Source organism: Zea mays, chromosome 9, assembly GCF_902167145.1.
Source record: "Zea mays cultivar B73 chromosome 9, Zm-B73-REFERENCE-NAM-5.0, whole genome shotgun sequence".
In the NCBI taxonomy this organism is placed as follows: domain Eukaryota; kingdom Viridiplantae; phylum Streptophyta; class Magnoliopsida; order Poales; family Poaceae; genus Zea; species Zea mays.
Window position 1 is genome coordinate 123,770,552 of NC_050104.1, and position 22,245 is coordinate 123,792,796.

Here is a 22,245-nt window from a genome sequence, read left to right on the forward strand (position 1 = left end):
CTGTGGGAGACGATCGGAGCTGAGAGTGGGTTTACTGACTACACAATTCCCTAGCGGAACATGCTGAGGCTCCAATTTATAGGCTGCTCAAGCGGTGGTGATCAATTTGACTGAATCGCGCTGGCGACCAGAGGGGAAAAGGGCTCTAGCGCATGACACAGGTGGCCTTTCACCGTTGCCGGTGCTCCGGTGATCACCGGACATGCACCGCATGATTCACCGTGACGAGAGCCAGCGCTAAGGCACGTGGTGCGCAACGGCGATAGCACGACGGCGGTGAGGGTTATCTGAGCGACCGACGAGCTGGGGGGAAGTACGTCATGCTTAGCCGCAACCGAGCTCGAGTGGATCAGACGCCGAGATCTTTACTAGGCTGTGCTTATCCATGGCCACGGCGCACGAATCACGGCAAGCAATCGATCAACGGCGACGGGCCACCGGCGACGAGATCTTTTTGGCGCTGGCGGTCTGATCACCAATAGAGCACTGTACCATGGCGAGTGCTTCTTCAGTAAGCCTGACAGCCATAGTTTAGGGCCAGATTTCTTCCAAATTTCTGTGGCAACACATCCAGATCTCTGCAGCAATATTGTAGTGCTATGAACCAACTACAACCTTGCTATATTGTGCTCCCACAAAAAGTCAATGGATCTTGCTTGAAATTGAGCTTGAAGTTCATGCCATTCCACTGTTAGTCTGATTTCAGGCTTTAAGTAGCCTGATAGCCCAACTTTGGGCTTAATTATCTCTAAATTATTCTTAACAACTGAGCTCACACCCTTAAGCAAAATTGTTCTCCTTTGTTTGCTCTACAACTTTGATGTGGTGCCCTAGGGCAAAAACCCTATAATTTGAAAGATGCAAAGCTCCAAAGTTGAGCCCTCAACACTGAATTTCAGACTTGGTATAGAACTCAATTGAGGTCCATTTTGCAATTAAGTCCAAAATCCAATATTTGGCTTACAAGTCCACACATTTGTGAACCAAATGACTTAATATGCTTTAACATTGTAGTTTTTACACTTTAGTCCAAATGTGCACTATTTTTGCACATAGGCCCTAGGGTTTGGACTTAGGGTTTTCCAGGGTTCCAATGGGGTTTTTAGTGTCTTAGGGGTATAAATGTAATTCAAGTTCATTCTTGGGAACATTTTATGACTATTCCCCTAAAGCTTTTAGGTTTTTCTCAATTTGGGTTATGTTTTACCCCTTTAATCCCTATTTAGGGTTAAGTTCCCTATCCAGGGTTCTATTTGCAAAATGCTATAACAATACAACTTGTTTGAAATTTTTACCTAGTGAATGCACTCTAGGTGTGTCAAACATATGCAATGCCAATGTTTATGATGCCATGCTCAAGTTTTAGTAGTAGTAACACAAGGGGTGTTACATCCTTCCCCCCATAAAAGAATCTCGTCCCGAGATTAAAAGTCCTAGGGTAAGTAATGGTAAAGGAAACACATCACGTCTTTATTTCCTTATTCTTGGTACAAGGCAGGGGTGGTTTGGAACTCACTCCTTTATTATAACAATGTTGTACACTTTACAAATGGCAAGAGGCTAAAAAGCCTGGGAAATTCTTATCTAAAAAGTCTTGAGTTTCCCATGTAGCCTCATCTTCGGAATGTTGGTTCCACAGTATCTTGTAAAACTTGAGAGTTTTTCTTCGGGTAATCATGTCCTTTTGATCCAAGACTCGAATAGGATGTTCGGAATATGTTAAGTCTGGTTCAAGGACAACATCTGTCACTTCAACGGTTCGATCGGGAACCCGAAGGCATTTCTTCAATTAGGACATGTGGAACACATTATGTACAGCAGACAAGGTTTCGGGTAACTGAAGTCGGTATGCCACTGGTCCACATTGCTCAAGTATAGGGAAAGGACGAATATACCGGGGTGCAAGCTTTCCTTTAACCCCGAAATGTGATACCCCCTTCATTGGTGAAACCTTAAGGTAGACATAGTCTCCCACAAGGAAGTATAAGGGCATTCGTCGTTTGTCTGCATAACTCTTTTGACGAGCTTGAGCTTTCTTCAAATTATGAATTATTCTTTGAACACTTTCTTCGGTCTCTTTCACCATATCAGGCCTGAAGAAGTACCTTTCACCAGGTTCAGACCAATTTAGCGGAGTACGACATCGTCGTCCATATAAAGCTTCAAAGGGTGCCATCTTGATGCTTTCTCGATAGCTATTATTATATGAGAACTCCGCTAACGGTAAACATTCATTCCATTTCTGTGGGAATTCCAGAACACATGCCCGCAGCATATCTTCAAGTATTTGGTTCACTCTCTCAGTCTGTTCACTGGTTTGAGGATGATAGGCCGAACTATGGAGCAACTTAGTACCCAAGGATTTGTGAAGTGCTTCCCAAAACTTGGCTACAAATTGAGGTCCACGATCCGACACTATGGTTTTTTGGAACACCATGCAGACTAAGAATACGAGCAATGTACAATTGGGCATAAACAGTAACCGGGTGATCTGTCTTGACTGGCAGAAAATGAGCAATTTTTGTAAGCCGATCAATTATAACCCAGATAGAATCATACCCATGTGTAGTCCTGGGTAAGCCCACAATGAAGTCCATACTAATATCTTCCCATTTCCATGTTGGGATAGGTAAAGATTGTAATGGACCAGCAGTCTTCATGTATATGGCCTTGACACGTTTACAAGTGTCACATCTAGCCACGTAGCGTGCAATTTCAATTTTTATCTTCGTCCACCCTAGAGACGATGTCAGCCAGAAGAACACATAAGGTTCCATGTGTGCAATTTGCTTCTTCTGATGACACTGTACTATCTGAGTCTGTTGGGCGGCAATTATGCAACTTTACCCAAACAGAATCAGATGCACCATCTTGGGTAAAACACACAGAAAGAGGTTTACCAACAAGTGGTTATAGCACACGAGACGGGTGTGAATGTCGAATAACATCACGGTCAACTCGTGTTAGCCAGGGAATCGAAGCCCACGAAAAGTGATATAGATTCAGGAAAAATCACCAGCGGAGGGATCTGTAGATGCGGACTTTGCATCCAGTCCATTTTTATCCGGCACTAGTCATGGATCAGCATGATCACACACGCAGGAAAAGCACGCGTGAGGCGGTCGAGGCACGACTAGAGCGATGATTAGGTGGCTACTGCCGACTTAATCTAATTTTGGTAAGTACTTTCTTTAGGGTGGGTTGAACCAAAGTGAGTTTAGACAACTCGATAAAACGATCTCTAAACTCAGCCTTCGTTCAACGGGCAGTTACAAGTTAGTCAAAACCAACTTGTTGAACTACTTTTGACATTAAGCAAATCCTCTCAGTACCATTGGTAAGCCAAGGGTTGAGAGTTCACTCTTTGTTAATAAGAGATTATGTATGTGGGTAAAAATCTATTTGGTCAAGTTGTTCATCCGTTTTCTCATGCGAGATGAATTATCCACATGGTTAGGGAATACATGGATTAAATAAGAGAGCGAATGAACAAACTCCTGCATTTCAGCAGCAGGGGAAGCAGATCTCTATTTTGGGAGCTAATCAGTTGTTTTCCAACACTAAAAAGCTCCAAGGCTTCACCTTTACACAAAGGATGTAAAGGGAACTTGTATGAGTAGTCACTACCAAGATCAAAAGAAATAAGACCACACATGAAAGTGGTATGCCCTTTTGATCCAATGGAAACGACAGATGTTGCTTGATCTCTTTCACAAACAACATAGAAATTGTTTCAAGGAAAGGTCAATGGAACATAACACATCAGTGTAATTCCATAATGGATCATGACTAGAGACCTCGATACCGACACGCGCCAAGCAGCAAAATCCTGTGTGCACATTCACAGGAGACTCTCAGTTTCGCCGCGGTACCATAAGTCCTTAACCATGACACCATTACAAAACGGCACCAATAATGAATCTCACGAGGTAAGAACAATTTGCGCAAAGATAACATATCGATATAGTCTATTAATGGATTATGACTATTAACGGTGATACCAACAGGTGCCAAGTAGCGCAACCATGTGTGTGCATCCACAGGAGGCCCTCGGTTTCATCGCGGTGCCATCGGTTTTAGTCATAACACCATTTCTAGACGTAACCAATAAGAAATCTCGCGTGACACTAATGGATTGGGCAAGGGTGACAATATACAAAGAGATACTCCATCAGTAAAGATGGATATAAGTAGAGAGCCAAATAGATCATGGCCCGATGAAATGAACAAGGCATGGCCATAACCTAAACTGGATGAAAGAAGTATGATGGGAGACTGTTAATTCAGCCCCAAACATATTTCTATGCACATCGTAGAGAGCACAAGGTCAAGGATTAAGTTGGTATGCCTTCGATAGATATGAAGAAACCAAAGGCATAAAATTCAAGAAAATGGTCGGACATGTCTTTCCTAGGTTGGGTTAGTAAAGCAACATGGCGATCCGCAAGGAGAGGCCAACTATACTAGAGACCGCAACCTGTATCAACTAAACAGGAGAATGGTGCTAAAAGGAGACATGACTTGAGATCCTTGCTTGAAGTCCAGGCATACTTTAGGTCCGACAAAGAAATTATCTAGGCATTTATTTGTATGGGTGTGGTCATGGAGTGATAACGAAAAATTCAACTTTGGGTCGGGTCATGGTTCACTAAATACGAATATAGCCTAATATTGGGTTTAGGCAATCAAGTCACCAACTCTCTATTGGCCATAACTCAACCTGATGGTTCTCATATCAGGGTTGAGAATTGCTTTATGCTGGGCTAACCAGTTCATGCCCAAGATGACATCTATGTCTTGGCCTTTCAGAACAATCATATTAGTAGGAAAGTCCCGTCCGGCCAATGTTACGGGCACTTGATAAGCCACTTCTTTTCACTTTTGGTAGCTTTACTGTCGGGCGGGGAAGACCATTCGTCAACCAACTTCATAGAGGTAGGAGGCCTGAAAAGGTTCAGTTCACCACCAAGTGCTTCTCCCGCTACTCCAGAAGGTCTGGCTTCTGTCCCGACAGGATCCGTAGGGACGTTCGGGTACAGTTGTGAATACAACACATGAACTTCTTCATGCAGTGTATTATAATAGACCTGCAGGTTATCCATGGCTAAGCTAAGCTCCTCCACGCGGGCTCGAGCTTTGGCTTCCTTAGCCCAGGCGAGTGGACGAGAGTTAACCGCCCAATCGAGCGCTAGATCTCGTTTCGCGAGTTGGTCTTGCAAGTAGCGGATGGCTGCATCCGCGACCCATAGATCATTCCTGTGACGGAGTTCTGATTGAAGCAGTTCGACTTGTGCTTCCAGATCCCCGATAGGATCGTTGCTACCACTGCTACTTTCTTCATGTCTTGGGGCAAGTTAATGGCGGGGTATGCCAATGGGTCTAGTAGATTTACGCGCGGTCTTTCTGGTGTGCGGCGGCATTTTTCTAAGGGGGAAAATTTGATTAGTATAGTTCTTAGCATGATGCATGTATAATTACAGAATCAACCTTAGTCGATTCACACCTTCTATATGTTGCACTCTTACTACCTGGTCTTTAAGATAAACTCTTCAGAATACTTAGGTAAGAAGGGAAGAGATTTTCTAGGTAAGTCTTTAGAAAATCCTTTTGAAGATGCCTCATAATATCTGCAGAGAAGGGCTTCGCTCCGATACCAGCTGTGGCGGAACCTCCCAAGTAATTAGGCCCACCTACAGTTGTCCTTGTCCAACAGACCTCAGACAACCCTGTAGGTACCCCTGAATCACTTGACAAGTTCGGTATCTGTTTTACTCACCTTTCCCAAGAGCGTTTCACCCGTCACGCAGACATTACAAGCATCGGAGTTACGAGAATGCAGAAGCAATTACATAAACTTACCTTTATTTTAAAGTAAGATCAAGTTGAATATGTACAGACCAGATTATATCCTAGGAGTGCAGAGTAATATTATTACATATACCAAGGGAGGCAAAAACTCCTCCCGATAAGTTTTTACACAAAAGTCCTAAATGGAGGATCCTTTCCTCCCGCACTTCATTCCTTGCGTTCTTCCTTTGGTACCACCTTAGAACAGAAGCAACAAAAGTTTGTCGCTCCTTCACCTAAAACAACATGAGACAAAGCCCTGAGTACGAAGTGTACTTTTGCAAGACTTACCCGACAAAGTAAAAGACTCTCAAGGATATGCTGGATTTGGGAATCAAGGAGAGGCTTTAGCAAGAATCAACTTAGATACTTTTGCAGAAATAGCTTACTAAAGTGAGTCCTTACTTTCAACATTTTAATGCCAGATTAACTATTAATAGACTTTGTTTGCATATGGTCTACTTTCACCATCTCATCAATACGACATCATTTTTATTCATAATGTTCACATCCTGACTTAGGTTGCAGGTCAGTGACCAAGTCTTCATAACCACGAAGGTACGGCGATCCGAATCGATTATACTCAACTGAGGATCTCCAATCACACGACATATGTAGCACTTAACCCTTGCATATGTCAACTCGCCACCGGGGTTCTTAAGACTAGATCAGGTTCACGCGAACCGAGAGCACAGATACACCACCGTCCAGCCTCTTGCCACAGAGGGTACACGCTACTCTCGCCACCGCTCCACGCCCATTTCGTGTTATCTTATTCTGGCCTTAGTCTGCCCGAGGCAAAGCTTACCCATGACGAGGCATGTGACCAGTTAAAGGGTCCTCGATCATCAAGCCTACATACGCATCCAATCCTTAATCAACCTGGGTAGAACATCACCTGTTCCTAGCCCAAGTCCCGATTTAAGTACTTCCATCCTTAGGATTGTTTGTGTTCCTTAGGACAAAAAGCGCATCACAGGGAACTTTGCAGTAAGATCCCACCACGCTCTCAATGAAAATATTCTTGCAGGTAGAAGCCATCTTTATTCAGGATAACCCCTGAGCAAGGTCTTAACGCAAAAGACAACCTCTATCCACAAGATCTGAGCAGGGCTAAGCATTTTTGTAAATCATATTTTGATACTTCACCAGAAGTATCTATAAAGGTATGGATATCAAGGAAGGCAATGCATCAAAGGGTTTCAAGCAACTCCTATAAACATAATGCACATTTCACTAGACTTAAAGTGTGCGAAAATTATTTAAAAACACAAGGAAGGGGTTGCATGCACCGGGGCTTGCCTTCGTTTATAGGTGAGTCAGGCTCGGATCCGCAGATATCAAAGTAGAAACAATTTCCGACCTGAGATTCTGAAGGTGGTGGTGTCTTCTCTTCGGTCACTTTGACTTCTTCTTCGTTTTCTAAATATAACCATATAGGTATATATATATAAGAATGAATGCCATGTAATGCTCATGAGAGTGCAAAGATAATAAGAATTTAGTATCTAAGTCTTGAATACAACTTTCCTTCACAGAACTCCGAGAACTTAGGGTTTCCGGAGTCAGTAAAGGAGTTCAAAGGGCAGGGGGTATGGTTTTAGGTTCTAGTTATCAAACAAAGTCCAATTCAAACCAAACTCTACCCAAGGCTTCTAAATAATGTGTAGAGCTCATATAAAAAGTTTGGGCAATTTTGGGATTACCATTTATTTTCTAAAAATCCAGAACTAATGGTTTAAGCTAGTTTAAATGCCTCAAAATTCCTTATTTAATCTAAAAATCATGAAATTATTTTTATTAAATAATATGAAAAATAAGGAATCTAGGAAAATTAGTTTGACATTTTTAGGATTTTTCTACCATTTTCTAGAATTTGTTTATCTCTAGAAGAAAAAGAAAAAGGGAAATCTATGAATAGTACTGGGCCCAATCTAATCCAGGACGGCCCAACCACGCAGAAACGTGCGCGCCCGCGGCCGCGACGGCAATCTTACAGAAGGGCCCTTGCCTTTCTGAACAACCAGAAGCAGAACCGAAGCACTATTCAATGAGTCACTGACGCATTACAGAAAACCCCTCTACGTTCCATTTCTTCACAAGGTGAGGTCCCCGACGGCGTCGCACGCGGCCGAGCTCCGACGAGCTCTTAGATCGGCCAGATGGGGCAACGACTGGCGCCCAACGTTGGACGAACCCGAATTCACGCCCCAACTAATGTTTCCCCTAAGTTAATTGCATGAATAACTACCCAATTGCCCATGGCCACGGTGACCGTGCGAATGATTCAAAGAACAATGCGTTCACGGCGAACGGTGGCAGTCTAATTCAATTGGGTGGGTCGGTGAGTATCAAGGACACATGAGGATGCTAGAACAAGACTAAAGACAACAGGATCGGACCTGAGGAGAGCTTCCCACGGCGAGCTTGGGTTCGCGGTGTTCTTCAACCGTTTTGGGGGAAATCCCAAATTGGGAAACTGTGGGAGACGATCGGAGCTGAGAGTGGGTTTACTGGCTACACAATTCCCTATCGGAACATGCTGAGGCTCCAATTTATAGGCTGCTCAAGCGGTGGTGATCAATTTGACTGAATCGCGCTGGCGACCGGAGGGGAAAAGGGCTCTGGCGCATGACACAGGTGGCCTTTCACCGTGGCAGGTGCTCCGGTGATCACCGGACATGCACCGCATGATTCACCGTGACGAGAGCCAGTGCTAAGGCACGTGGTGCGCAACGGCGACAGCACGACGGCGGTGAGGGTTATCCGAGCGACCGACGAGCTGGGGGGAAGTACGGCATGCTTAGCCACAACCGAGCTCAAGTGGATCAGACGCCGAGATCTTTACTGGGCTATGCTTATCCATGGCCACGGCGCACGAATCACGGCAAGCAATCGATCAACGGCGATGGGCCATCGGCGACAAGATCTTTTTGGCGCTGGCGGTCTGATCACCAATAGAGCACTGTACCATGGCGAGTGCTTCTTCAGTAAGCCTGACAGCCATAGTTTAGGGCCAGATTTCTTCCAAATTTCTGTGGCAACACATCCAGATCTCTGCAGCAATATTGTAGTGCTATGAACCAACTACAACCTTGCTATATTGTGCTCCCACAAAAAGTCAATGGATCTTGCTTGAAATTGAGCTTGAAGTTCATGCCATTCCATTGTTAGTCTGATTTCAGACTTTAAGTAGCCTGACAGCCCAACTTTGGGCTTAATTATCTCTAAATTATTCTTAACAACTGAGGTCACACCCTTAAGAAAAATTGTTATCCTTTGTTTGCTCTACAACTTTGATGTGGTGCCCTAGGGCAAAAACCCTATAATTTGGAAGATGCAAAGCTCCAAAGTTGAGCCCTCAACACTGAATTTCAGACTTAGTATAGAACTCAATTGTGGTCCATTTTGCAATTAAGTCCAAAATCCAATATTTGGCTTACAAGTCCACACATTTGTGAACCAAATGACTTAATATGCTTTAACATTGTAGTTTTTACACTTTAGTCCAAATGTGCACTGTTTTTGCATATAGGCCCCTAGGGTTTGGACTTAGGGTTTTCCAGGGTTCCAATGGGGTTTTTAGTGTCTCAGGGGTATAAATGTAATTCAAGTTCATTCTTGGGAACATTTTATGACTATTCCCCTAAAGCTTTTAGGTTTTTCTCAATTTGGGTTATGTTTTACCCCTTTAATCCCTATTTAGGGTTAAGTTCCCTATCCATGGTTCTATTTGCAAAATGCTATAACAATACAACTTGTTTGAAATTTTTACCTAGTGAATGCACTCTAGGTGTGTCAAACATATGCAATGCCAATGTTTATGATGCCATGCTCAAGTTTTAGTAGTAGTAACACCAGGGGTGTTACAGTAACCCTGACTTGGAAGAGGCTATTACTAGAGCTGAAGAAGAGATGGACTTCTGGAAGCTAGCTGGAGCCAAAAGCTTGGCTCTTCTAATAGCCTCAATTCTGGGGATTTTGTGGGCAATTTATTTTTTGTTTCCTTTTATGGATCCTTTCTGGTTTCTTTGTTTTTGGCCACCATAAGGTGCCTTCTATTTTTTGTCTCTTTCCAGACCTTGTATTCTTCTTCTTAATATAATGATGCACATTTCTCTTGTGCGTTCAAGAAAAAAAGTAACAGCATGTCAGCATCAATGGTGATGTAAATCCCACACAAAATTATATGGCCAAAGAGAAGATGAAAAGAGGTCTTGGATGATGTAACATACCCATCAATATGCAAAAGCATACGTGCACTCATTCTGTGAATGTGCTCTGTCAAATCTGGAACAGAGTCCACCTATGACACAAAAGGTAAACCTGAAATTACATTGCAAATTTCTATTTGTGGACTACCAAATAAGCAATGAAAACATCCCAAAGTAGAGAAACATACCAGTGTCCTAAAGAAATCTTCAACAACAGAACTGTTATTTTTAGGCAATACTGAGTGTAGATGGGCTTTAGAACGGTTCAAAACTCGAGCAACCAATGATAATGTTTCAGCAGCTGCACATCTCTCCTAGGGGAAAAAAGTTGAAATGCACTTTTTAAAACGAGGACATTGAAACCAAGGAGTCAACAGCATGCAAAAATTATCTTTTTTTTCAAAGCATAAAGAAAAATGCATCCTGCCATACAAAATGCTATGCTTTTATAGCAACCTAATCAAGCAGAAAGGTAACTTAAGACTCCATGAGTCACAGTTCAGCTAAGGTTTACATTAGTAGTAGGGGCACATCCAATGGAATAATAGTAAAAAAACACAATACAGATCCCCATCACACACCATTTGCCTAAGACATTATGTGCTACTATTGACATCCAATTGTCCAATATCTACAATAGTTAGGACAAGGTGTATAATCGAGTTGCAAGTCCACAGCTTTGAAAGCCTAGACACTCACTAACGCCTTCTATATTGGATTCCAAAAGTTTGTCATTCCAACAACCTCCAAGGCTATGCTTATTGGCATGTCATCCTTGTATGAAAAGTCGAAAACAATTAGAATAAGCTAGTATTGTCATATCATCACTTCAATTATGGAAGCAAGGCAACAACAATACATAAATTCCAAAAAAGAGCAAACTACAAACGAAGAATTGTCCCACAGAAATGAGTAAAATGTATTGCCTAAAAGCTGAACAACTACCACTTTTTTTTATTTCAAACAAACTTTGGAATGGTTACAATATAAAGACAAGAAAACAATAGTTGATAAGAATTAATACTAATTGTTAGATTGTGTGTGTGTGGGTTGGCACCACCGTTGGGCTGTCGGCCCATTAGGGTTAGGGTTAAGTCTCTAACTCTCTATATATATGTACCTCACTCCTCTATGCAATACATCAAGCACTTTCACTATTCTACATGGTATCAGAGGATTAGGTTAGGGTTAGGTTTCCCCTCCCACCCCACAGCAACAGCCGTCACTACTCCTACCTGAGCCGCCGCAGCCCCCGGGAGGCTCCTCCATCCCAGGGCGGCACCTACACCTAGCGCATCGCGGCCCTCACGGCCGCCGGCTCCCTCAAAGCCACTGCTGCCTCCTCCTCCGTAGTCGCCGCCCCCGTAAATGCCCCTGCCGACGGATCTCCGGCCGCCGCCCCAGCTACCACCGTAGCTGCGACCGTCGCCACTAGATCAGCCGTCATGAGGGCTCGCTCCACGCCAACGGATCTCCGGCCGCCTCCCCAACTATCACCGTAGGTGCGATCGCCGCCGCCAGATCAGCCGCCGCGCGGGCTCGCTCCACGCCGACAGATCTTTGGCCGCACGCGCTCCGAGACTAGCCGCGCCCGCTGCCTCCCCTCCCCTGGTCGGCGGCCGGTCGCGCCCCTCACTCTCCTCTACTCCCGGCCGCCCTCGATGGCCCCTCCTCGACGTCCGCGCCCCCATGCGTAGGCCCCCCCTCGGCGTCCGCGCCCCACTCTCCCCCTGTTCACCGGCCGTCGAAGTCCCGCGCCCGGACTCGGCATCTGTGGCCTTCCTGCGTGCCGCCGCCCCCACGCGCCGTGCCCTCCCCTGCATCCGTGCCCCTCCTCGGCGTCTGCGCCCCCACGCGTAGCTCCCTCCCCGGCCTTCCTGCGCGCCGCCGCCCCCACGCGCAGTGCTCTTCCCGGCCTTCCTGCGCGCCCTGCTCGCCACTGCTCGCCACCGCGTTGGGCCTCTGCCCACCACCACTGGCTGCCTCTCCACTGCGTCCTCCGCCTACATCTTTGCTCGTACAACCCCTCGTCATCGCGTTGGCCACCTCTTAACCGCCCGTGATGACGTCCAGCAGCGCCTCTTCACGCCCCTCCCGTCGTCGTTGTCAACCTGTCCTGCCAGATCTGGTGCGACCCCCTGCCCGGCTGGACCCGCCCCGCCGCCCACCCTTTCATCGCCTTTGTAGGATCCGTCGCTGCCGTGGCCTTCTCAGCTGGATTCACCGTTGCTGCGACCTTTTCGGCTCGTTCCGCGATCACTTTGACCGGATCGTGCCTTTCCGGCTGTATCCATCGGTGTCGTGGCCTTCCCGTCCGAATCGTCGTTACCCCTTCTATTCTGCCGCGGGCGCGGACACCATGATTGGCGCAGACGCGTGCACTGCCGTCGGCCTCCATGGCAGGGCTCCTCAACGTCCAGACGATCAAAGAAGCAAAAAGGTCGCCCTGCTGTGCTCTTTTGTTGTGTCGCCCTCGCCGATCGTTGACGCTCGAACATCGACCCCTCCCAAAGAACAGGCTTCTACTGCATGTCTCCCAATCGCGACCACCTCGACTTCGGCTACCTCGGCATCTAGGGGCTCTCGTCATCTTGGAGCACACACCGGTCTCTACTCCAGCCGCAACATTCACGCCATCACGACGCTGCGACTGTGGGGTGATTTCAACCCGTCGGCTCCTACCTTCGGCCTCTACTCTAGTCTCATCGTGTGTGGTGCCCCCGTTGCGACTGTGAGGGGATGTTAGACTGTGTGTGTGGGCCGGCACCACTATTGGGCTGCTGACCCATTAGGGTTAGGGTTAAGTCTCTATATATATGTACCTCACTCCTCTATGCAATACATCAAGCACTTTCACTATTCTACACTAATTAATTGTGAGAACAGATTAATCATATCTGCAGTAGACTTCAAGATATATCTTCGGAATTTAGAGTTTTAGACTGCAAGAATTAGCAAAGTTGAATTCAAATGAGACAAGCTCAAGTCAAACAAGCAAAGACAATTTACTTTTGTCTGTTATGTTGAAGTGTATAAGTTGATTGTCTACCTTCTCCTAACAGTTTAAGTTTTTTGATTGAATTGGTTAGTGCGTCCACTCTAACATGGTATCAAAGCCAGAGGTCTCGAGTCCAGATCCCGGCAGAGGCTTCATTTGTACCTCCACCCCTTTATTTCCACGTTCCATATGCAAGGAAACATGTTAAGTCTGCAATTGAGTTGGGATTACATAGGATTATGTAAGCATGCACATGTGAAACCACCGGTTACCTTTAATCCATAGGAGATGAACATTGAACTGGGAGGCGCAGTAGGCACCACATCCATTTGGCCAAAAGTTGAACTCATTGACAAAGGGGATGAAGGTGAATATGAAACGTTATTTGGCTTTTTCCACTGATCAGAGTCTTGTGTTAAATTTGATAAAGCGGCTTTAAGCCGAGCTGAGTACAACGCAAGTAATAGTAAGGACAATTAAGAAAGGTGATCATCTATATAAGCAGTGATAGCTAAGAAATGTGTATATGAGAACTTATTGTGGAGAATTAAATCCTTACATGATTGATGGTTAGGTAAAGGCTTGCTGCTTTGACTCTTGTCTTGGTTCCCAAATGTCTCATTTATGTAGTGATAAAAGATGCCAAATAGTTGAGAGATACCCTGAAAATTTTCTCCAGCGTAATCAGACAATATTACACAAACTCCCCCTCCCCCTCAATTGACTACATGATGATGGCTATGACATGACTACCCTTAAAAAGGTCAACGTTGACAATTTCCAGTTTTTGCATCAGCCATCATCCTAATTCCAGTGGCAATTTAGCTTAGGAAGCTATGCATAGAAACATTACTAAGTTAACACAATTGTTTAATACCTTAATAGAGAAAGTGATGAGCCTGTCTGCGATGAAATGTTCCCATCTTTCCAATGTGAAGAATTGCCTTTTACAATTTTCGTTTTTGGTATCCTACTAGGCAACTGACTATCTTCATCAATGAAATCCGCTAGAAGGTCTTCATTCTCTTCATCAAAAGATGAATTGTTTCCATTGACACGATTATTGCTAACTGATGAGTCAAAAAGCATATTGGACTTTGGGGATTTGATAGAGCCATTTTCTAGCTTAAAAGAAAATGGATTTTCAATCTTAAGCCAAGAAGCAAATCCATGTTTTTCCTTTCCTGAGCTGGTTGTAGTTGAATTCCCATGGTAACAATTTATTGGCAACTTGGGACTTCTACTGGTAGGTGAACACAGTGCAACACCATCACCAGTTAGACCTGCTAAACTAATTATTTGTGAAGCTTCAGCAGACATTTTATTGTCCAAGATTCCTTCTCCAGTACCATCTTAAGTGCCTACCAGATGAATGGCAAGATACAACAAGTTAAAAACGCTACATGCAGAAGACACAGAAAATGACTCACTGCATAGAGCTACTAGTTTGTAACTTCCAACTTTGCAGTCAATAAGTGCAAAAGGTCAGTAAAACTCAGAACTGACTAGAGCAACCACAAATTTCATAGAAAATACGCATTTGTTTTCTTATTTTCTTACAGAATATAATGTGAAATGACTTATGGTACATATCAATTGCCAACCCTTCAAATGTGGCTGCACTGATTTATGTCATATCAGCTGCAAACTCCTTTTGTGGAAACATAAGAGCACTGATAGCTCATATCAAAATCAGTTACAAAAATGGGCTACTACGAAACCAGCACTACCAATGGGCCAATGGAGAAAAGTAAAAGAATTCTAAAGAATGTTCCTAAAGACTACAAACACATCATGAACTGCATACACATTTTAAGTTATATATATGGCTACAGTTAAAAATATAATAACACTTCAATATTCACATATTTGAACTTTGAGCACTAGTAATTAAGATCCGAATCAGAGTTATTGACATACATATATATTTTGCCGGTGAAAGGACATCATATACTTCAAATAGACAGTCTTCAACTTCTGGCGGAACTCACTAGCTTCAAACCCACAAAATGCTTCGCCAGCCAAAATGAAAATGACAATATCTTCATAATTCTTCAGGAATTGGTATGCGCTAGTTGAACAAACAGCCGAACTAGATAGTAAAACATATAAGCGACTTGTTGCCGGGTGCCAAAGATTTCTTCGCCCTATTCGAGTCAGAGTGCGCAATGCCGAGCAGTCGGTCAACGTCGTCCCGCCACTGCTTCATGGCCCCCGGTGAGGCCGTGGAGCTTGGAGGGTGACGCAACAACTCCCTGGCTACAGACAATGCCCCCGGAGCCGCGCTCGACGAAGTCCGAGATGTCTGCGCAGTTGTATGCTGCTATGCAGCGTGCACAGCAGCAGTGCCCGACACTGGGCGGTTGGGAACCTGTGGCGTGGAAGAAGCAGCTTCCTCCTCCACCAAGAAATCCGCCAAAGTCTCGGCACAGTGCTCGACGATTTGCACCATCATGCTGAGCGAAAAAAAACAAGCAAAAACTTAATGCCTAAGCCACTACCTGGCGCGCCAAATGTCGGAGAGGAAATTCTCCGGCCGGGTGGCGGAATGCACCCGCCCTAAATCCTAAGATGGGGAGGGGCCTAAGCGTTTTGCCTGTCTGCTAAGCGATGAACGAATACAAGAACACACAAGGGTTTAGATTGGTTCGGGCCGCCGGAGCGTAATACCCTACTCCACTGTGCGATGTATTGAGCTTGAGAGCTTGTATGAACTTGTGAGCCTGAGCTGGGCTAAGTGAGATTTTTTTGTAACGGTGCATGCCTCCCCTTTTATAGCTAAGGGGAGCACGTACAAGGGTACTGAGCCCCGACATATGGGCCCAGGAACATCACAGATGCAATACTTGGAGCAACTAATATTCGTTGCTGGAGCAATCTTCTTGCACCCTGACATCCGTGATCTGCGTAGTATGGGCATGCAGGGAAACTTCCCTGGCAACATATATGTGATGATGGACACAGTGCACCTCGCAGCACGGGCGTACTGTTTGTCAATGGACTGGACAGGCACGCCACCTGCAGGATGGCCTGGACGCCGCCTGCCAGCGGAGTGGACAGGACACATTAAATGCTGAGGGGGCACATCGTCTGTCAGCGGGATAGATAGGCGGCGCGTCTTCTCCGCAATAAAAATGCGGAGGCAGCCCGGCCCAGAGGCCTTACGTCAGGCTCCGCCCGCTGGCTTACGTCACGGGCGATAGTCCACGTGGCAGCATCGGGCCTCCGCCGGAGCGGGGAGTGAAAGCGCACTGGATAAAGCCTGGGCACGTGTTAGTACCGGACCCGCGTCTGTCCTTGACCTAGGCCAGGGTATTCCCTGTCCCAGGACCTTGCTGTGGGTGGCCTGGACCTCACTCAGAGGGGTCCGGACCTCATCTAAGGGGTCCGGCTTGCTCACTTGGGAGTCCCAGACCGTACTCGAAGGACCAGACTATGTGTACGGGGGTCCGGAGCTTTCTTGCGTAGGTCTGAACCTACTGATGGTATCCTGGAGCATATCACCTCTTCTGTCCATATGGCGTCTTTGGGACTGTCCACATGTTGGGGTTGGGTGCTGTTCACCGCGCGGCTAGAGATAGCCGCACGGGCACCGTGTCCTCATACTGTAGTAAGAGGTACCCCTGATTCAGGGTACCGACAGATAGATATTGGATAATTTTATAGATAGTCAATTTGTTACTTAGCGTTTCATGATAGATACATGATAATTTATAATTTAGATTACTTATGATGATAAATGATATGTATATATATATATATATAATTCACTATATAATACAATTATATATATGAGACCGTGGCTCGCGACCCGATCTAGGCTCATTTTAGGACCTAGATGATCGTGGCTTACAATGCACCAACCTGCAACCTGGGAGCGGTTTTACGATCCGAAGGTAAATAAAAGGATAATAAGACGTCACTTCACACGATGTTCTTTAAACAAGCTCTCTTCATTATCGTAACTTGCCCAGCAAATTGGAAAAGGGTATGATTTTGATTGGTGAGTGCTTTTAGTTGGGTTTGGGAGAGCTGTTTTTAAGGAAAAATCAAAAGTCAATCAAAGAAGTAGCAACTAGAAGTTTTTTTTAAAAAGTAGTTGCTTTTACGTAATATAGTTTTGAAAGCACTTTGGACTTTGTTTTTTGGTATTTATATTTTTGTTGTTTTTTAATAGTGAAAAATAGATAGTTGTTTCAGGGTTGTCCCAATGAAGATAGAGATAGATGTTAGATTTCATACTTATTTGAACGAATCAGTTTCCAACTTTTCCATAACTTAATTTACAGTAGTTTTCACGAGCTACGTACAACTTACAATAGTTTTCATAAGTTACAACTCAACCAAACACACTCACCTTTAAACGCTTATGATGGGAAGGTTTTTCTTGCTTCCAAGGAAAACAAAGCTGGGTGTATTAATTGGGTTGGCAATGTTAATTTGCTCATACGAACCAGGTAAACCAAACCTAAGACGAAGAATAGAAACTGAGTACAAGCGCTAACAAAAAATGTGGTATCTTGAGATATGCAAGCCCTATAAGACAAAGAGTCAAAAGTGATAAAAGTTAAATCTATGTTGTAAATGTGTCAATTGACTAACAACAATGTGTTACTATATCTAGCTAAGATTGAGGAACAAGACTGCTATAAACAGTCCATCACACCGGTTGCGCGGAGGTGTGCCATTGTCGTCAGTTTCCTCCTTAATTGCCTTAGTGTTGTCGTCGTTGTCGGGATCGACAATTGAAAGGGAAATGTGTCCATGGGCCATTTCTAAAGTGTTTTGGTGATTAAGTGTCCAACACATATTCTCTAAGTGTTAAACTGTGCCAAAGATTTAAGAAGTGCAAATCATGCAACAAGGTACGTTTCTAGACTTATACTTTGATTTGGGTACTAATCATCCAGTGGTCTAGACTTAGTACAACCAACTCCTGCTCGGTCTGGGCGCACCGGACTGTCCGGTGCGCTAGACCAGTCTCGGTGAACAGGCCACTCTCGCGACTCGACGGCGGCGTACGACTATAAATCACCGGACTGTCCGGTGGTGCACCGGACTGTCCGGTGAGTCGTCCACGGTGAAGTCGTTGCTCTCGGGAAAAGTTCAACGGCGTACGGATAAAATTCACCGGACTGTCCGGTGGGGCACCGGACTGTCCGGTGAGCCAACGGCCGACGACGCCAACAGTCGGTCGCGCAATCCGCGCGCAACGCGTGGGCGCGCCAACGGTCGGCAGGGGGCACCGGACTGTCCGGTGTGCACCGGACAGTGTCTAGTGCGCCAACTGCCACGAATCTGCAACGGTCGGATGCGCCAGAAAAGGAAGGAGATCGCGCACCGGACAGCTACAGGGACTGTTCGGTGGTGCACCAGACTGTCCGGTGCGCCACCCGGCAGAAGGCAAGATTTGCCTTCCAAGAATGCCTCCAACGGCTCCTAAAATTGTTGAGCTCTTCCTGCATGGCCAACACCCAGTCCGGATCTAGCAAGGCCTCTTCTACCCTGAAAGGCTCAATAGAAGAGACAAAAGAGTAATGCTCACAAAAATTAACTAATCTAGAGCGAGTAGTTACTCATTTGCTAATATCACCCAATATCTGGTCGACGGGATGATTCCTTTGAATCGTCGCTCGAACTTGAGTTGGAGGGACTTGAGGTGCTTCTTCCTCCATAATTTGATCATCTTGTGCTCCCCCTTGATCACACGCCTCTTCTTGATGAACCTATTCATCGTCTTGAGTTGGGGGATGCACCATTGTTGAGGAAGAAGGTTGATCTTGCTCCTTTTGTTCCTGTGGCCTCACATCTCTAATCGTCATGGTGCGCATTGCGGCCGTTGGAACGTCTTCTTCATCTACATCATCAAGATCAACAACTTGCTCTCTTGGAGAGCCATTAGTCTCATTAAATACAACGTCGCTAGATACTTCAACCAAACCTGATGATTTGTTGAAGACCCTATACACCTTTGTATTTGAGTCATAACCTAACAAAAACCCTTCTACAGCTTTGGGAGCAAATTTAGAATTTCTACCTTTTTTCACTAAAATATAACATTTGCTCCCAAATACACGAAAGTATGACACATTGGGTTTGTTACCGGTTAGGAGTTCGTACGACGTCTTCTTGAGGAGGCGATGAAGGTAGACTCGGTTTATGGCGTGGCAAGCCGTGTTCACGGCTTCCGACTAGAACCGCTCGGGCGTCTTGAATTCTCTAAGCATCGTCCTCGCCATGTCTATGAGTGTCTTGTTCTTCCTCTCTACCACACCATTTTGCTGTGGTGTGTAGGGAGCGAAGAACTCGTGCTTGATTCCTTCCTCCTCAAGGTACTCCTCCACTTGAAGGTTCTTGAACTCGGACCCGTTGTCGCTCCTTATCTTCTTCACCTTGAGCTCAAACTCATTTTGGGCTCTCCTTAGGAAGCGCTTGAGGGTCTCTTGGGTTTCAGATTTATCCTGCAAAAAGAATACCCAAGTGAAGCGGGGAAAATCATCAACTATAACAAGACCATACTTACTTCCTCCTATGCTTAGGTAGGCGACAGGACCGAAGAGGTCCATATGCAATAGCTCCAGTGGTCTTGACGTGATCATCACATTTTTGCTATGATGAGTACTTCCCACCTGTTTACCTGCTTGACAAGCTGCACAAGGTCTATCTTTTTCGAAAGTAACATTTGTTAGACCTAACACGTGTTCTCCCTTTAGAAGTTTGTGAAGGTTCTTCATCCCCACATGTGCTAGACGGCGATGCCACAGCCAGCCCATGCAAGTCTTAGCAATTAAACATGCATCTAGACCGGCCTCCTCCTTTGCAAAGTCGACTAAATAAAGTTTGTCATCTAGTACACCCTTAAAAGCTAATGAACCATCATTCCTTCTAAAGACAGACACATCTACATTTGTAAATAAGCAATTATATCCCATCTTACATAATTGACTAACGGACAACAAGTTATATCCGAGCGATTCAACTAAAAACACGTTAGAGATGGAGTGCTCGGAAGAAATAGCTATTTTTCCTAGTCCTTTAACCTTGCCTTGATTCCCGTCACCGAATATGATTGAGTCATGGGAATCTTTGTTCTTGACGTAGGAGGTGAACATCTTCTTCTCCCCCGTCATGTGGTTTGTGCATCCGCTGTCGATAATCCAGCTTGATCCTCCGGATGCATAAACCTGCAAGGCAAATTAGGCTTGGGTCTTAGGTACCCAACTCTTGTTGGGTCCTACAAGGTTAGTAACAATAGCCTTAGGGACCCAAATGCAAGTTTTATCTCCCTTGCATTTTGCCCCTAATTTCCTAGCAACTACTTTCTTATCCTTTCTACAAATAGCAAAGGAAGCATTGCAAGCATGGTAAATTGTAGAATATTCATTACTTACTTTCCTAGGTGCATGAACAATATTTCTTCTAGGCATATGATGAATAACATTTTTCCTAGCCAAATTCCTATCATGCATACTAGAAGAACTCGAAGCAAACATGGCATGTGAATCAACATCATTGTAACTTCTATCATAATGAACATTCCTAGAATATTTCCTATCATGGTACATGAAAGCATGGTTATTTTGAACATTATTAGCCATAGGGGCCTTCCCTTTCTCCTTGACGGAGATGGGAGCCTTATGACTTGTTAAGTTCTTGGCTTCCCTCTTAAAGCCAAGCCCATCCTTAATTGAGGGGTGTCTACCAATCGTGTAGGCATCCCTTGCAAATTTTAGTTTATCAAATTCACTTTTGCTAGTCTTAAGTTGAGCATTAAGACTAGCCACTTCATCATTTAGTTTAGAAATGCAAACTAGGTGTTCACTACAAGCATCAACATTAAAATCTTTACACCTATTGCAAATCATAACATGTTCTACACAAGAGGTTGATTTATTAGCTATTTCTAACTTATCATTCAAGTCATCATTGATACTCTTTAAGCTAGAAATAGATTCATGGCATGTAGATAATTCACATGAAAGCATTTCATTTCTTTTGACTTCTAAAGCAAGAGAATTTTGTGCACTCACAAATTTATCATGCTCTTCATATAAAAGATCTTCTTGCTTTTCTAAAAGTCTATTTTTCTCATTCAAAGCATCAATCAATTCATTGATCTTATCAATTTTAGTTCTATCTAATCCTTTGAATAAACTAGCATAGTCTACTTCATCATCGCTAGATTCATCATCACTTGAAGAGGCATATGTAATAGCATTTCGAGTGCTTACCTTCTTCTCCTTTGCCATGAGGCATGTGTGATGCTCGTTGGGGAAGAGGGACGATTTGTTGAAGGCCGAGGCGGCGAGTCCTTCGTTGTCGGAGTCGGACGACGAACAATCCGAGTCCCACTCCTTGCCAAGGTGTGCCTCGCCCTTAGCCTTCTTGTAAGCCTTCTTTTTTCCCTCTTCTTCTCTTGTTCCTGGTCACTATCATTATCGGGACAATTAGCGATAAAATGACCAATCTTACCACACTTGAAGCAAGATCGCTTTCCCTTCGTCTTGCTCTTGTTGGGATGCTCCTTGCGACCTTTGAGCGCCGTCTTGAAGCGCTTGATGATGAGGGCCATTTCATCCTCGTTTAGCCCGGTCGCCTCAATTTGTGCCACCTTGCTAGGTAGCGCCTCCCTGCTACTAGTTGCCTTGAGAGCAATGGCTTGGGGCTCATGGATTGGGCCATTCAGCGCCTCATCGACATATCTCGCCTCCTTGATCATCATTCGCCCGCTCACAAATTTCCCAACTATTTCTTCGGGCGTCATCTTGGTATACCTAGGATTTTCACGAATAGAGTTTACAAGATGAGGATCAAGGACAGTAAAGGACCTTAGCATTAGGCGGACGACGTCGTGGTCCGTCGATCGCGTGCTTCCATAGCTCCTTATTTTGTTGACGAGGGTCTTTAGCCTGTTGTACGTTTGGGTTGGCTCCTCCCCCCTGATCATTGTGAACCTTGCTAGTTCGCCTTCCACCAACTCCATCTTGGTGAGCATGGTGACGTCGTTCCCCTCATGTGAGATCTTGAGGGTGTCCCAAATCTGCTTAGCGTTATCCAAGCTGCTCACCTTATGGTATTCATCCCTGCACAATGATGCTAAAAGAACAGTAGTAGCGTGTGCATTTTTGTGAATTTGTTCATTAATAAACATGGGACTATCCGTACTATCAAATTGCATTCCATTTT

General features: G+C 44.8%; 1 pseudogene; it reads right to left on the reverse strand.

Moving 5' to 3' along the window:
- Positions 1-15,213, reverse strand: part of LOC103638976 (syndetin-like) — a 39,872-nt pseudogene extending 24,659 nt beyond the window's left edge.
- Between the last annotated feature and the right edge of the window lie 7,032 nt (positions 15,214-22,245).